The 18,430-nt window shown below is 41.9% G+C and overlaps 1 protein-coding gene across 1 annotated transcript in view; it reads left to right on the top strand.

Moving 5' to 3' along the window:
- Positions 1-18,430, top strand: part of LOC145337727 (disintegrin and metalloproteinase domain-containing protein 12-like) — a gene marked incomplete at its 5' end in the record, with an annotated part of 178,071 nt that overhangs the window by 105,001 nt on the left and 54,640 nt on the right. The gene's annotated exons all lie outside the window — the stretch shown is intronic.

The following is an 18,430-nucleotide window of genomic DNA, read 5'->3' as shown; positions in this document are numbered from 1 at the left end:
CCCATTCTGTATTTACTGTGCTATTATCCAGCTCCCATTCTGTATTTACTGTGCTCTTATCCAGCTCCCATTCTGTATTTACTGTGCTCTTATCCACCTCCCATTCTGTATTTACTGTGCTATTATCCAGCTCCCATTCTGTATTTACTGTGCTATTATCCAGCTCCCATTCTGTATTTACTGTGCTCTTATCCAGCTCTCATTCTGTATTTACTGTGCTCTTATCCAGCTCTCATTCTGTATTTACTGTGCTCTTATCCAGCTCTCATTCTGTATTTACTGTGCTGCTCTTATCCAGCTCCCATTCTGTATTTACTGTGCACTTATCCAGCTCCCATTCTGTATTTACTGTGCTCATATCCAGCTCGCATGCTGAATTTACTGAGCTCTTATCCAGCTCCCATTCTGTATTTACTGTCCTCTTATCCAGCTCCCATTCTGTATTTACTGTGCTCTTATCCTGCTCCCATTCTGTATTTACTGTGCTCTTATCCAGCTCCCATTCTGTATTTACTGTGCTCATATCCAGCTCCCATTCTGTATTTACTGTGCTGCACTTATCCAGCTCCCATTCTGTATTTACTGTGCTCTTATCCAGCTCCCATTCTGTATTTACTGTGCTCATATCCAGCTCGCATGCTGAATTTACTGTGCTCTTATCCAGCTCCCATTCTGTATTTACTGTCCTCTTATCCAGCTCCCATTCTGTATTTACTGTGCTGCACTTATCCAGCTCCCATTCTGTATTTACTGTGCTCTTATCCAGCTCCCATTCTGTATTTACTGTCCTCTTATCCAGCTCCCATTCTGTATTTACTGTGCTGCACTTATCCAGCTCCCATTCTGTATTTACTGTGCTCTTATCCAGCTCCCATTCTGTATTTACTGTGCTCTTATCCAGCTCCCATTCCGTATTTCCTGCGCTCTTATGCAGCTCCCATTCTGTATTTACTGTGCTGCTCTTATCCAGCTCTCATTCTGTATTTACTGTGCTCTTATCCAGCTCCCATTCTGTATTTACTGTGCTCTTATCCAGCTCTCATTCTGTATTTATTGTGCGCTTATCCAGCTCCCATTCTGTATTTGCTGTGCTCTTATCCAGCTCCCATTCTGTATTTACTGTGCTCTTATCCAGCTCTCATTCTGTATTTACTGTGCTCTTATCCAGCTCTCATTCTGTATTTACTGCGCTCTTATCCAGCTCCCATTCTGTATTTACTGTGCTCTTATCCAGCTCTCATTCTGTATTTACTGTGCTCTTATCCAACTCCTATTCTGTATTTACTGTGCTCTTATCCAGCTCCCATTCTGTATTTACTGTGCTCTTATCCAGCTCCCATTCTGTATTTACTGTGCTCTTATCCAGCTCCCATTCTGTATTTACTGTGCTCTTATCCCGCTCCCATTCTGTATTTACTGTGCTCTTATCCAGCTCTCATTCTGTATTTACTGTGCTCTTATCCAGCTCCCATTATGTATTTACTCTGCCGCTCTTATCCACCTCCCATTCTGTATTTACTGTGCTCTTATCCAGCTCCCATTCTGTATTTACTGTGCTCTTATCCAGCTCCCATTCTGTATTTACTGTGCTCTTTTCTAGCTCCCATTCTGTATTTACTGTGCAATTATCCAGCTCCCATTCGGTATTCTCTGTGCTGCTCTTATCCAGCTCCCATTCTGTATTTACTGTGCTCTTATCCAGCTCCCATTCTGTATTTACTGTGCTCTTATCCAGCTCCCATTCTGTATGTACTCTGCTGCTCTTATCCAGCTCCCATTCTGTATTTACTGTGCACTTTTCCAGCTCCCATTCTGTATTTACTGTGCTCTTATCCAGCTCCCATTCTGTATTTACTGTGCTCTTTTCTAGCTCCCATTCTGTATTTGCTGTGCTCTTATCCAGCTCTCATTCTGTATTTACTGTGCTCTTAACCAGATCCCGTTCTGTATTTACTGTGCTCCTATCCAGCTCTCATTCTGTATTTACTATGCTCTTACCCAGCTCTCATTCTGTATTTACTGTGCTGCTCTTATCCAGCTCCCATTCTGTATTTACTATGCTCTTATCCCGCTCACCTTCTGTATTTACTGTGCTCTTATCCAGCTCCCATTCTGTATTTACTGTGCTGCTCTTATCCAGCTCCCATTCTCTATTTACTGTGCTGCTCTTATCCAGCTCCCATTCTGTATTTACTGTGCTCTTATCCAGCTCCCATTCTGTATTTACTGTGCTCTTATCCAGCTCCCATTCTGTATTTACTGTGCTCTTTTCTAGGTCCCATTCTGTATTTACTATGCACTTTTCCAACTCTCATTCTGTATTTACTGTGCTCTTATCCAGCTCTCATTCTGTATTTACTGTGCGCTTATCCAGCTCTCATTCTGTATTTACTGTGCTCTTATCCAGCTCTCATTCTGTATTTACTGTGCACTTATCCAGCTCTCATTCTGTATTTACTGTGCTGCTCTTATCCAGCTCCCATTCTGTATTTACTGTGCACTTATCCAGCTCCCATTCTGTATTTACTGTGCTCTTATCCAGCTCCCATTCTGTATTTACTGTACTCTTATCCAGCTCCCATTCTGTATTTACTGTGCTCTTATCCAGCTCCTATTCTGTATTTACTGTGCTCTTATCCAGCTCCCATTCTGTATTTACTGTACTCTTATCCAGCTCCCATTCTGTATTTACTGTGCTCTTATCCAGCTCCCATTCTGTATTTACTGTACTCTTATCCAGCTCCCATTCTGTATTTACTGTGCTCTTATCCAGCTCTCATTCTGTATTTACTGTGCTCTTATCCAGCTCCCATTCTGTATTTACTGTACTCTTATCCAGCTCCCATTCTGTATTTACTGTGCTCTTATCCAGCTCTCATTCTGTATTTACTGTGCTGCCCTTATCCAGCTCCCATTCTATATTTACTGTGCTCTTATCCAGCTCCCATTCTGTATTTCCTGTACTCTTATCCAGCTCCCATTCTGTATTTACTGTGCTCTTATCCAGCTCTCATTCTGTATTTACTGTGCTGCCCTTATCCAGCTCCCATTCTATATTTACTGTGCTCTTATCCAGCTCTCATTCTGTATTTACTGTGCTCTTATCCAGCTCCCATTCTGTATTTCCTGTACTCTTATCCAGCTCCCATTCTGTATTTACTGTGCTCTTATCCAGCTCTCATTCTGTATTTACTGTGCTGCCCTTATCCAGCTCCCATTCTATATTTACTGTGCTCTTATCCAGCTCTCATTCTGTATTTACTGTGCTCTTATCCAGCTCTCATTCTGTATTTACTGTGCTCTTATCCAGCTCTTATTCTGTATTTACTGTGCTGCTCTTATCCACCTCCCATTCTGTATTTACTGTGCACTTATCCAGCTCCCATTCTGTATTTACTGTGCTCTTATCCAGCTCCCATTCTATATTTACTGTGCTCTTATCCAGCTCCCATTCTGTATTTACTGTGCTCTTATCCAGCTCCCATTCTGTATTTACTGTGCTCTTATCCAGCTCTCATTCTGCATTTACTGTCTCTTATCCAGCTCTCATTCTGTATTTACTGTGCTCTTATCCAGCTCCCATTCTGTATTTACTGTGCTCTTATCCAGCTCCCATTCTGTATTTACTGTGCTCTTATCCAGCTCCCATTCTGTATTTACTGTGCTCTTATCCAGCTCCCATTCTGTATTTACTGTGCTGCACTAATCCAGCTCCCATTCTGTATTTCCTGTGCTCTTATGCAGCTCCCATTCTGTATTTACTGTGCTGCTCTTATCCAGCTCTCATTCTGTATTTACTGTGCTCTTATCCAGCTCCCATTCTGTATTTACTGTGCTCTTATCCAGCTCTCATTCTGTATTTACTGTGCTCTTATCCAGCTCTCATTCTGTATTTACTGCGCTCTTATCCAGCTCCCATTCTGTATTTACTGTGCTCTTATCCAGCTCCCATTCTGTATTTACTGTGCTCTTATCCAACTCCTATTCTGTATTTACTGTGCTCTTATCCAGCTCCCATTCTGTATTTACTGTGCTCTTATCCAGCTCTCATTCTGTATTTAGTGTGCTCTTATCCAGCTCCCGCTCTGTATTTACTGTGCTCTTATCCCGCTCCCATTCTGTATTTACTATGCTCTTATCCAGCTCTCATTCTGTATTTACTGTGCTCTTATCCACCTCCCATTATGTATTTACTCTGCCGCTCTTATCCACCTCCCATTCTGTATTTACTGTGCTCTTATCCAGCTCCCATTCTGTATGTACTGTGCTGCTCTTATCCAGCTCCCATTCTGTATTTACTGTGCTCTTATCCAGCTCCCATTCTGTGTTTACTGTGCTCTTTTCTAGCTCCCATTCTGTACTTACTGTGCACTTATCCAGCTCCCATTCTGTATTTACTGTGCTGCTCTTATCCAGCTCACATTCTGTATTTACTGTGCTCTTATCCAGCTCCCATTCTGTATGTACTCTGCTGCTCTTATCCAGCTCCCATTCTGTGTTTACTGTGCACTTTTCCAGCTCCCATTCTGTATTTACTGTGCTCTTATCCAGCTCCCATTCTGTATTTACTGTGCTCTTATCCAGCTCCCATTCTGTATTTACTGTGCTCTTTTCTAGCTCCCATTCTGTATTTACTGCGCTCTTATCCAGCTCTCATTCTGTATTTACTGTGCTCTTAACCAGATCCCGTTCTGTATTTACTGTGCTCTTATCCAGCTCTCATTCTGTATTTACTATGCACTTACTCAGCTCTCATTCTGTATTTACTGTGCTGCTCTTATCCAGCTCCCATTCTGTGTTTACTGTGCACTTTTCCAGCTCCCATTCTGTATTTACTATGCTCTTATCCAGCTCACATTCTGTATTTACTGTGCTCTTATCCAGCTCCCATTCTGTATTTACTGTGCTGCTCTTATCCAGCTCCCATTCTGTATTTACTGTGCTCTTATCCAGCTCCCATTCTGTATTTACTGTGCACTTTTTCAACTCTCATTCTGTATTTACTGTGCTCTTATCCAGCTCCCATTCTGTATTTACTGTGCTCTTATCCAGCTCTCATTCTGTATTTACTGTGCGCTTATCCAGCTCTCATTCTGTATTTACTGTGCTCTTATCCAGCTCTCATTCTGTATTTACTGTGCACTTATCCAGCTCTCATTCTGTATTTACTGTGCTCTTATCCACCTCTCATTCTGTATTTACTGTGCTCTTATCCAGCTCCCATTCTGTATTTACTGTGCTGTTCTTATCCAGCTCCCATTCTGTATTTACTGTGCACTTATCCAGCTCCCATTCTGTATTTACTGTGCTCTGATCCAGCTCCCATTCTGTATTTACTGTGCTCTTATCCAGCTCCCATTCTGTATTTACTGTGCTCTTATCCAGCTCTCATTCTGTATTTACTGTGCTGCTCTTATCCAGCTCCCATTCTGTATTTACTGTGCTCTTATCCAGCTCTCATTCTGTATTTACTGTGCTCTTATCCAGCTCCCATTCTGTATTTACTGTGCTCTTATCCAGCTCTCATTCTGTATTTACTGTGCTCTTATCCAGCTCTCATTCTGTATTTACTGTGCTCTTATCCAGCTCCCATTCTGTATTTACTGTGCTGCTCTTATCCACCTCCCATTCTGTATTTACTGTGCACTTATCCAGCTCCCATTCTGTATTTACTGTGCTCTTATCCAGCTCCCATTCTATATTTACTGTGCTCATATCCAGCTCCCATTCTGTATTTACTGTGCTCTTATCCAGCTCCCACTCTGTATTTACTGTGCTCTTATCCAGCTCTCATTCTGCATTTACTGTGCTCTTATCCAGCTCTCATTCTGTATTTACTGTGCTCTTATCCAGCTCCCATTCTGTATTTACTGTGCTCTTATCCAGCTCCCATTCTGTATTTACTGTGCTCTTATCCAGCTCCCATTCTGTATTTACTGTGCTCTTATCCAGCTCCCATTCTGTATTTACTGTGCTCTTATCCAGCTCCCATTCTGTATTTACTGTGCTCTTATCCAGCTCCCATTCTGTATTTACTGTGCTCTTATCCAGCTCCCATTCTGTATTTATAGTGCTGCTCTTATCCAGCTCCCATTCTGTATTTACTGTGCTCTTATCCCGCTCCCATTCTGTATTTAATGTGCTGCTCTTATCCAGCTCCCATTCTGTATTTACTGTGCTCTTATCCAGCTCCCATTCTGTATTTACTGTGCACTTATCCAGCTCCCATTCTGTATTTACTGTGCTCTTATCCAACTCCCATTCTGTATTTACTGTGCTCTTATCCCGCTCCCATTCTGTATTTACTGTGCTCTTATCCAGCTCTCATTCTGTATTTACTGTGCTCTTATCCAGCTCCCATTATGTATTTACTCTGCCGCTCTTATCCACCTCCCATTCTGTATTTACTGTGCTCTTATCCAGCTCCCATTCTGTATTTACTGTGCTCTTATCCAGCTCCCATTCTGTATTTACTGTGCTCTTTTCTAGCTCCCATTCTGTATTTACTGTGCAATTATCCAGCTCCCATTCGGTATTCTCTGTGCTGCTCTTATCCAGCTCCCATTCTGTATTTACTGTGCTCTTATCCAGCTCCCATTCTGTATTTACTGTGCTCTTATCCAGCTCCCATTCTGTATGTACTCTGCTGCTCTTATCCAGCTCCCATTCTGTATTTACTGTGCACTTTTCCAGCTCCCATTCTGTATTTACTGTGCTCTTATGCAGCTCCCATTCTGTATTTACTGTGCTCTTATCCAGCTCCCATTCTGTATTTACTGTGCTCTTTTCTAGCTCCCATTCTGTATTTGCTGTGCTCTTATCCAGCTCTCATTCTGTATTTACTGTGCTCTTAACCAGATCCCGTTCTGTATTTACTGTGCTCCTATCCAGCTCTCATTCTGTATTTACTATGCTCTTACCCAGCTCTCATTCTGTATTTACTGTGCTGCTCTTATCCAGCTCCCATTCTGTATTTACTATGCTCTTATCCCGCTCACCTTCTGTATTTACTGTGCTCTTATCCAGCTCCCATTCTGTATTTACTGTGCTGCTCTTATCCAGCTCCCATTCTCTATTTACTGTGCTGCTCTTATCCAGCTCCCATTCTGTATTTACTGTGCTCTTATCCAGCTCCCATTCTGTATTTACTGTGCTCTTATCCAGCTCCCATTCTGTATTTACTGTGCTCTTTTCTAGGTCCCATTCTGTATTTACTATGCACTTTTCCAACTCTCATTCTGTATTTACTGTGCTCTTATCCAGCTCCCATTCTGTATTTACTGTGCTCTTATCCAGCTCTCATTCTGTATTTACTGTGCGCTTATCCAGCTCTCATTCTGTATTTACTGTGCTCTTATCCAGCTCTCATTCTGTATTTACTGTGCACTTATCCAGCTCTCATTCTGTATTTACTGTGCTGCTCTTATCCAGCTCCCATTCTGTATTTACTGTGCTGCTCTTATCCAGCTCCCATTCTGTATTTACTGTGCACTTATCCAGCTCCCATTCTGTATTTACTGTACTCTTATCCAGCTCCCATTCTGTATTTACTGTACTCTTATCCAGCTCCCATTCTGTATTTACTGTGCTCTTATCCAGCTCCTATTCTGTATTTACTGTGCTCTTATCCAGCTCCCATTCTGTATTTACTGTACTCTTATCCAGCTCCCATTCTGTATTTACTGTGCTCTTATCCACCTCCCATTCTGTATTTACTGTACTCTTATCCAGCTCCCATTCTGTATTTACTGTGCTCTTATCCAGCTCTCATTCTGTATTTACTGTGCTCTTATCCAGCTCCCATTCTGTATTTACTGTACTCTTATCCAGCTCCCATTCTGTATTTACTGTGCTCTTATCCAGCTCTCATTCTGTATTTACTGTGCTGCCCTTATCCAGCTCCCATTCTATATTTACTGTGCTCTTATCCAGCTCCCATTCTGTATTCACTGTACTCTTATCCAGCTCCCATTCTGTATTTACTGTGCTCTTATCCAGCTCTCATTCTGTATTTACTGTGCTGCCCTTATCCAGCTCCCATTCTATATTTACTGTGCTCTTATCCAGCTCTCATTCTGTATTTACTGTGCTCTTATCCAGCTCCCATTCTGTATTTACTGTGCTCTTATCCAGCTCTCATTCTGTATTTACTGTGCTCTTATCCAGCTCTTATTCTGTATTTACTGTGCTGCTCTTATCCACCTCCCATTCTGTATTTACTGTGCACTTATCCAGCTCCCATTCTGTATTTACTGTGCTCTTATCCAGCTCCCATTCTATATTTACTGTGCTCTTATCCAGCTCCCATTCTGTATTTACTGTGCTCTTATCCAGCTCCCATTCTGTATTTACTGTGCTCTTATCCAGCTCTCATTCTGCATTTACTGTCTCTTATCCAGCTCTCATTCTGTATTTACTGTGCTCTTATCCAGCTCCCATTCTGTATTTACTGTGCTCTTATCCAGCTCCCATTCTGTATTTACTGTGCTCTTATCCAGCTCCCATTCTGTATTTACTGTGCTCTTATCCAGCTCCCATTCTGTATTTACTGTGCTGCACTAATCCAGCTCCCATTCTGTATTTCCTGTGCTCTTATGCAGCTCCCATTCTGTATTTACTGTGCTGCTCTTATCCAGCTCTCATTCTGTATTTACTGTGCTCTTATCCAGCTCCCATTCTGTATTTACTGTGCTCTTATCCAGCTCTCATTCTGTATTTACTGTGCTCTTATCCAGCTCTCATTCTGTATTTACTGCGCTCTTATCCAGCTCCCATTCTGTATTTACTGTGCTCTTATCCAGCTCCCATTCTGTATTTACTGTGCTCTTATCCAACTCCTATTCTGTATTTACTGTGCTCTTATCCAGCTCCCATTCTGTATTTACTGTGCTCTTATCCAGCTCTCATTCTGTATTTAGTGTGCTCTTATCCAGCTCCCGCTCTGTATTTACTGTGCTCTTATCCCGCTCCCATTCTGTATTTACTATGCTCTTATCCAGCTCTCATTCTGTACTTACTGTGCACTTATCCAGCTCCCATTCTGTATTTACTGTGCAGCTCTTATCCAGCTCACATTCTGTATTTACTGTGCTCTTATCCAGCTCCCATTCTGTATCTACTCTGCTGCTCTTATCCAGCTCCCATTCTGTGTTTACTGTGCACTTTTCCAGCTCCCATTCTGTATTTACTGTGCTCTTATCCAGCTCCCATTCTGTATTTACTGTGCTCTTATCCAGCTCCCATTCTGTATTTACTGTGCTCTTTTCTAGCTCCCATTCTGTATTTACTGCGCTCTTATCCAGCTCTCATTCTGTATTTACTGTGCTCTTAACCAGATCCCGTTCTGTATTTACTGTGCTGCTCTTATCCAGCTCCCATTCTGTATTTACTGTGCTCTTATCCAGCTCCCATTCTGTATTTACTGTGCTCTTTTCTAGCTCCCATTCTGTATTTACTGCGCTCTTATCCAGCTCACATTCTGTATTTACTGTGCTCTTATCCAGCTCCCATTCTGTATTTACTGTGCTGCTCTTATCCAGCTCCCATTCTGTATTTACTGTGCTCTTATCCAGCTCCCATTCTGTATTTACTGTGCACTTTTTCAACTCTCATTCTGTATTTACTGTGCTCTTATCCAGCCCCCATTCTGTATTTACTGTGCTCTTATCCAGCTCTCATTCTGTATTTACTGTGCGCTTATCCTGCTCTCATTCTGTATTTACTGTGCTCTTATCCAGCTCTCATTCTGTATTTACTGTGCACTTATCCAGCTCTCATTCTGTATTTACTGTGCTCTTATCCAGCTCTCATTCTGTATTTACTGTGCTCTTATCCAGCTCCCATTCTGTATTTACTGTGCTGCTCTTATCCAGCTCCCATTCTGTATTTACTGTGCACTTATCCAGCTCCCATTCTGTATTTACTGTGCTCTGATCCAGCTCCCATTCTGTATTTACTGTGCTCTTATCCAGCTCCCATTCTGTATTTACTGTGCTCTTATCCAGGTCTCATTCTGTATTTACTGTGCTGCTCTTATCCAGCTCCCATTCTATATTTACTGTGCTCTTATCCAGCTCTCATTCTGTATTTACTGCGCTCTTATCCAGCTCCCATTCTGTATTTACTGTGCTCTTATCCAGCTCTCATTCTGTATTTACTGTGCTCTTATCCAGCTCTCATTCTGTATTTACTGTGCTCTTATCCAGCTCTCATTCTGTATTTACTGTGCTGCTCTTATCCACCTCCCATTCTGTATTTACTGTGCACTTATCCAGCTCCCATTCTGTATTTACTGTGCCCTTATCCAGCTCCCATTGTATATTTACTGTGCTCATATCCAGCTCCCATTCTGTATTTACTGTGCTCTTATCCAGCTCCCACTCTGTATTTACTGTACTCTTATCCAGCTCCCATTCTGTATTTACTGTGCTCTTATCCAGCTCCTATTCTGTATTTACTGTGCTCTTATCCAGCTCCCATTCTGTATTTACTGTACTCTTATCCAGCTCCCATTCTGTATTTACTGTGCTCTTATCCACCTCCCATTCTGTATTTACTGTACTCTTATCCAGCTCCCATTCTGTATTTACTGTGCTCTTATCCAGCTCTCATTCTGTATTTACTGTGCTCTTATCCAGCTCCCATTCTGTATTTACTGTACTCTTATCCAGCTCCCATTCTGTATTTACTGTGCTCTTATCCAGCTCTCATTCTGTATTTACTGTGCTGCCCTTATCCAGCTCCCATTCTATATTTACTGTGCTCTTATCCAGCTCCCATTCTGTATTCACTGTACTCTTATCCAGCTCCCATTCTGTATTTACTGTGCTCTTATCCAGCTCTCATTCTGTATTTACTGTGCTGCCCTTATCCAGCTCCCATTCTATATTTACTGTGCTCTTATCCAGCTCTCATTCTGTATTTACTGTGCTCTTATCCAGCTCCCATTCTGTATTTACTGTGCTCTTATCCAGCTCTCATTCTGTATTTACTGTGCTCTTATCCAGCTCTTATTCTGTATTTACTGTGCTGCTCTTATCCACCTCCCATTCTGTATTTACTGTGCACTTATCCAGCTCCCATTCTGTATTTACTGTGCTCTTATCCAGCTCCCATTCTATATTTACTGTGCTCTTATCCAGCTCCCATTCTGTATTTACTGTGCTCTTATCCAGCTCCCATTCTGTATTTACTGTGCTCTTATCCAGCTCTCATTCTGCATTTACTGTCTCTTATCCAGCTCTCATTCTGTATTTACTGTGCTCTTATCCAGCTCCCATTCTGTATTTACTGTGCTCTTATCCAGCTCCCATTCTGTATTTACTGTGCTCTTATCCAGCTCCCATTCTGTATTTACTGTGCTCTTATCCAGCTCCCATTCTGTATTTACTGTGCTGCACTAATCCAGCTCCCATTCTGTATTTCCTGTGCTCTTATGCAGCTCCCATTCTGTATTTACTGTGCTGCTCTTATCCAGCTCTCATTCTGTATTTACTGTGCTCTTATCCAGCTCCCATTCTGTATTTACTGTGCTCTTATCCAGCTCTCATTCTGTATTTACTGTGCTCTTATCCAGCTCTCATTCTGTATTTACTGCGCTCTTATCCAGCTCCCATTCTGTATTTACTGTGCTCTTATCCAGCTCCCATTCTGTATTTACTGTGCTCTTATCCAACTCCTATTCTGTATTTACTGTGCTCTTATCCAGCTCCCATTCTGTATTTACTGTGCTCTTATCCAGCTCTCATTCTGTATTTAGTGTGCTCTTATCCAGCTCCCGCTCTGTATTTACTGTGCTCTTATCCCACTCCCATTCTGTATTTACTATGCTCTTATCCAGCTCTCATTCTGTATTTACTGTGCTCTTATCCACCTCCCATTATGTATTTACTCTGCCGCTCTTATCCACCTCCCATTCTGTATTTACTGTGCTCTTATCCAGCTCCCATTCTGTATGTACTGTGCTGCTCTTATCCAGCTCCCATTCTGTATTTACTGTGCTCTTATCCAGCTCCCATTCTGTGTTTACTGTGCTCTTTTCTAGCTCCCATTCTGTACTTACTGTGCACTTATCCAGCTCCCATTCTGTATTTACTGTGCAGCTCTTATCCAGCTCACATTCTGTATTTACTGTGCTCTTATCCAGCTCCCATTCTGTATGTACTCTGCTGCTCTTATCCAGCTCCCATTCTGTGTTTACTGTGCACTTTTCCAGCTCCCATTCTGTATTTACTGTGCTCTTATCCAGCTCCCATTCTGTATTTACTGTGCTCTTATCCAGCTCCCATTCTGTATTTACTGTGCTCTTTTCTAGCTCCCATTCTGTATTTACTGCGCTCTTATCCAGCTCTCATTCTGTATTTACTGTGCTCTTAACCAGATCCCGTTCTGTATTTACTGTGCTCTTATCCAGCTCTCATTCTGTATTTACTATGCACTTACTCAGCTCTCATTCTGTATTTACTGTGCTGCTCTTATCCAGCTCCCATTCTGTGTTTACTGTGCACTTTTCCAGCTCCCATTCTGTATTTACTATGCTCTTATCCAGCTCACATTCTGTATTTACTGTGCTCTTATCCAGCTCCCATTCTGTATTTACTGTGCTGCTCTTATCCAGCTCCCATTCTGTATTTACTGTGCTCTTATCCAGCTCCCATTCTGTATTTACTGTGCACTTTTTCAACTCTCATTCTGTATTTACTGTGCTCTTATCCAGCCCCCATTCTGTATTTACTGTGCTCTTATCCAGCTCTCATTCTGTATTTACTGTGCGCTTATCCAGCTCTCATTCTGTATTTACTGTGCTCTTATCCAGCTCTCATTCTGTATTTACTGTGCACTTATCCAGCTCTCATTCTGTATTTACTGTGCTCTTATCCAGCTCTCATTCTGTATTTACTGTGCTCTTATCCAGCTCCCATTCTGTATTTACTGTGCTGCTCTTATCCAGCTCCCATTCTGTATTTACTGTGCACTTATCCAGCTCCCATTCTGTATTTACTGTGCTCTGATCCAGCTCCCATTCTGTATTTACTGTGCTCTTATCCAGCTCCCATTCTGTATTTACTGTGCTCTTATCCAGGTCTCATTCTGTATTTACTGTGCTGCTCTTATCCAGCTCCCATTCTATATTTACTGTGCTCTTATTCGGCTCTCATTCTGTATTTACTGCGCTCTTATCCAGCTCCCATTCTGTATTTACTGTGCTCTTATCCAGCTCTCATTCTGTATTTACTGTGCTCTTATCCAGCTCTCATTCTGTATTTACTGTGCTCTTATCCAGCTCTCATTCTGTATTTACTGTGCTGCTCTTATCCACCTCCCATTCTGTATTTACTGTGCACTTATCCAGCTCCCATTCTGTATTTACTGTGCCCTTATCCAGCTCCCATTGTATATTTACTGTGCTCATATCCAGCTCCCATTCTGTATTTACTGTGCTCTTATCCAGCTCCCACTCTGTATTTACTGTGCTCTTATCCAGCTCTCATTCTGCATTTACTGTGCTCTTATCCAGCTCTCATTCTGTATTTACTGTGCTCTTATCCAGCTCCCATTCTGTATTTACTGTGCTCTTATCCAGCTCCCATTCTGTATTTACTGTGCTCTTATCCAGCTCCCATTCTGTATTTACTGTGCTCTTATCCAGCTCCCATTCTGTATTTACTGTGCTCTTATCCAGCTCCCATTCTGTATTTACTGTGCTCTTATCCAGCTCCCATTCTGTATTTACTGTGCTCTTATCCAGCTCCCATTCTGTATTTATAGTGCTGCTCTTATCCAGCTCCCATTCTGTATTTACTGTGCTCTTATCCCGCTCCCATTCTGTATTTAATGTGCTGCTCTTATCCAGCTCCCATTCTGTATTTACTGTGCTCTTATCCAGGTCCCATTCTGTATTTACTGTGCACTTATCCAGCTCGCATGCTGAATTTACTGTGCTCTTATCCAGCTCCCATTCTGTATTTACTGTGCTCTTATCCAGCTCCCATTCTGTATTTACTGTGCTGCTCTTATCCAGCTCCCATTCTGTATTTCCTGCGCTCTTATCCAGCTCCCATTCTGTATTTACTGTGCTGCTCTTATCCAGCTCTCATTCTGTATTTACTGTGCTCTTATCCAGCTCCTATTCTGTATTTACTGTGCTCTTATCCAGCTCTCATTCTGTATTTATTGTGCGCTTATCCAACTCCCATTCTGTATTTACTGTGCTCTTATCCAGCTCTCATTCTGTATTTGCTGTGCTCTTATCCAGCTCCCATTCTGTATTTACTGTGCTCTTATCCAGCTCTCATTCTGTATTTGCTGTGCTCTTATCCAGCTCCCATTCTGTATTTACTGTGCTCTTATCCAGCTCTCATTCTGTATTTCCTGTGCTCTTATCCAGCTCCCATTCTGTATTTACTGTGCTCTTATCCAGCTCTCATTCTGTATTTACTGTGCTCTTATCCAACTCGTATTCTGTATTTACTGTGCTCTTATCCAGCTCCCATTCTGTATTTACTGTGCTCTTATCCAGCTCACATTCTGTATTTACTGTGCTCTTATCCAGCTCCCATTCTGTATTTACTGTGCTCTTATCCAGCTCCCATTCTGTATTTACTGTGCTCTTATCCAGCTCCCATTCTGTATTTACTGTGCTGCTCTTATCCAGCTCCCATTCTGTATTTACTGTGCTCTTATCCAGCTCCCATTCTGTATTTACTGTGCTCTTTTCTAGCTCCCATTCTGTATTTACTGTGCTCTAATCCAGCTCCCATTCTGTATTTACTGTGCTCTTGTCCAGCTCCCGTTCTGTATTTACTGTGCTCTTATCCAGCTCCCATTCTGTATTTACTGTGCTCTTATCCAGCTCTCATTCTGTATTTACTGTGCTCTTATCCAGCTCTCATTCTGTATTCACTGTGCTCTTATCCAGCTCTCATTCTGTATTTACTGTGCTGCTCTTATCCAGCTCCCATTCTGTATTTACTGTGCTCTTATCCAGCTCCCATTCTGTATTTACTGTGCTCTTATCCAGCTCCCATTCTGTATTTATTGTGCTCTTATGCATCTCCCGTTCTGTATTTACTGTGCTCTTATCCAGCTCTCATTCTGTATTTACTGTGCGCTTATCCAGTTCCCATTCTGTATTTACGGTGCTCTTATCCAGCTCCCATTCTGTATTTACTGTGCTCTTATCCAGCTCTCATTCTGTATTTACTGTGCTCTTATCCAGCTCCCATTCTGTATTTACTGTGCTCTTATCCAGCTCTCATTCGGTATTTACTGTGCGCTTATCCAGCTCCCATTCTGTATTTACTGTGCTCTAATCCAGCTCCCATTCTGTATTTACTGTGCTGTTATCCAGCTCACATTCTGTATTTACTGTGCTCTTATCCAGCTCTCATTCTGTATTTACTGTGCTCTTATCCAGCTCTCATCCTGTATTTACTGTGCGCTTATCCAGCTCCCATTCTGTATTTACTGTGGTCTAATCCAGCTCCCATTCTGTATTTACTGTGGTCTTATCCAGTTCACATTCTGTATTTACTGTGCTCTTATCCAGCTCCCATTCTGTATTTACTGTGCTCTTATCCAGCTCTCATTCTGTATTTACTGTGCTGCTCTTATCCAGCTCCCATTCTGTATTTACTGTGCTCTTATCCAGCTCCCATTCTGTATTTACTGTGCTCTTCTCCAGCTCCCATTCTGTATTTACTGTGCTCTTATCCAGCTCTCATTCTGTATTTATTGTGCGCTTATCCAGCTCCCATTCTGTATTTACTGTGCTCTTATCCAGCTCCCATTCTGTATTTACTGTGCTCTTATCCAGCTCTGATTCTGTATTTACTGTGCTCTTATCCAGCTCTCATTCTGTATTTACTGTGCTCATATCCAGCTCCCATTCTGTATTTACTGTGCTCTTATCCAGCTCTCATTCTGTATTTACTGTGCTCTTATCCAGCTCCCATTCTGTATTTACTGTGCTCTTATCCAGCTCCCATTCTGTATTTACTGTGCTCTTATCCAGCTCCCATTCTGTATTTACTGTGCTCCTCTTATCCAGCTCCCATTCTGTATTTACTGAGCTCTTATCCAGCTCTCATTCTGTATTTACTGTGCTCTTATCCAGCTCCCATTCTGTATTTACTCTGCCCCTCTTATCCACCTCCCATGCTGTATGTACTGTGCTCTTATCCCGCTCCCATTCTGTATTTACTGTGCACTTATCCAGCTCCCATTCTGTATTTACTGTGCTGCTCTTATCCAGCTCACATTCTGTATTTACTGTGCTCTTATCCAGCTCCCATTCTGTATTTACTGTGCTCTTTTCTAGCTCCCATTCTGTATTTACTGTGCTCTTATCCAGCTCCCATTCTGTATTTACTGTGCACTTATCCAGCTCCCATTCTGTATTTACTGTCCTGCTCTTATCCAGCTCACATTCTGTATTAACTGTGCTCTTATCCAGCTCCCATTCTGTATTTACTGTGCTCTTTTCTAGCTCCCATTCTGTATTTACTGTGCTCTTATCCAGCTCCCATTCTGTATTTACTGTGCACTTATCCAGCTCCCATTCTGTATTTACTGTCCTGCTCTTATCCAGCTCCCATTCTGTATTTCCTGCGCTCTTATCCAGCTCCCATTCTGTATTTACTGTGCTGCTCTTATCCAGCTCTCATTCTGTATTTACTGTGCTCTTATCCAGCTCCTATTCTGTATTTACTGTGCTCTTATCCAGCTCTCATTCTGTATTTATTGTGCGCTTATCCAACTCCCATTCTGTATTTACTGTGCTCTTATCCAGCTCTCATTCTGTATTTGCTGTGCTCTTATCCAGCTCCCATTCTGTATTTACTGTGCTCTTATCCAGCTCTCATTCTGTATTTGCTGTGCTCTTATCCAGCTCCCATTCTGTATTTACTGTGCTCTTATCCAGCTCTCATTCTGTATTTCCTGTGCTCTTATCCAGCTCCCATTCTGTATTTACTGTGCTCTTATCCAGCTCTCATTCTGTATTTACTGTGCTCTTATCCAACTCGTATTCTGTATTTACTGTGCTCTTATCCAGCTCCCATTCTGTATTTACTGTGCTCTTATCCAGCTCACATTCTGTATTTACTGTGCTCTTATCCAGCTCCCATTCTGTATTTACTGTGCTCTTATCCAGCTCCCATTCTGTATTTACTGTGCTCTTATCCAGCTCCCATTCTGTATTTACTGTGCTGCTCTTATCCAGCTCCCATTCTGTATTTACTGTGCTCTTATCCAGCTCCCATTCTGTATTTTCTGTGCTCTTTTCTAGCTCCCATTCTGTATTTACTGTGCTCTAATCCAGCTCCCATTCTGTATTTACTGTGCTCTTGTCCAGCTCCCGTTCTGTATTTACTGTGCTCTTATCCAGCTCCCATTCTGTATTTACTGTGCTCTTATCCAGCTCTCATTCTGTATTTACTGTGCTCTTATCCAGCTCTCATTCTGTATTTACTGTGCTCTTATCCAGCTCTCATTCTGTATTTACTGTGCTGCTCTTATCCAGCTCCCATTCTGTATTTACTGTGCTCTTATCCAGCTCCCATTCTGTATTTACTGTGCTCTTATCCAGCTCCCATTCTGTATTTATTGTGCTCTTATGCATCTCCCGTTCTGTATTTACTGTGCTCTTATCCAGCTCTCATTCTGTATTTACTGTGCGCTTATCCAGTTCCCATTCTGTATTTACTGTGCTCTTATCCAGCTCCCATTCTGTATTTACTGTGCTCTTATCCAGCTCTCATTCTGTATTTACTGTGCTCTTATCCAGCTCCCATTCTGTATTTACTGTGCTCTTATCCAGCTCTCATTCGGTATTTACTGTGCGCTTATCCAGCTCCCATTCTGTATTTACTGTGCTCTAATCCAGCTCCCATTCTGTATTTACTGTGCTGTTATCCAGCTCACATTCTGTATTTATTGTGCTCTTATCCAGCTCTCATTCTGTATTTACTGTGCTCTTATCCAGCTCTCATCCTGTATTTACTGTGCGCTTATCCAGCTCCCATTCTGTATTTACTGTGGTCTAATCCAGCTCCCATTCTGTATTTACTGTGGTCTTATCCAGTTCACATTCTGTATTTACTGTGCTCTTATCCAGCTCCCATTCTGTATTTACTGTGCTCTTATCCAGCTCTCATTCTGTATTTACTGTGCTGCTCTTATCCAGCTCCCATTCTGTATTTACTGTGCTCTTATCCAGCTCCCATTCTGTATTTACTGTGCTCTTCTCCAGCTCCCATTCTGTATTTACTGTGCTCTTATCCAGCTCTCATTCTGTATTTATTGTGCGCTTATCCAGCTCCCATTCTGTATTTACTGTGCTCTTATCCAGCTCCCATTCTGTATTTACTGTGCTCTTATCCAGCTCTGATTCTGTATTTACTGTGCTCTTATCCAGCTCTCATTCTGTATT

The sequence above is a fragment of the Carcharhinus amblyrhynchos genome, unplaced genomic scaffold (assembly GCF_965287045.1).
Source record: "Carcharhinus amblyrhynchos unplaced genomic scaffold, sCarAmb.v2.hapA scaffold_67, whole genome shotgun sequence".
NCBI lineage: Eukaryota > Metazoa > Chordata > Chondrichthyes > Carcharhiniformes > Carcharhinidae > Carcharhinus > Carcharhinus amblyrhynchos.
This window is presented reverse-complemented; position numbering and strand designations above follow the sequence as displayed.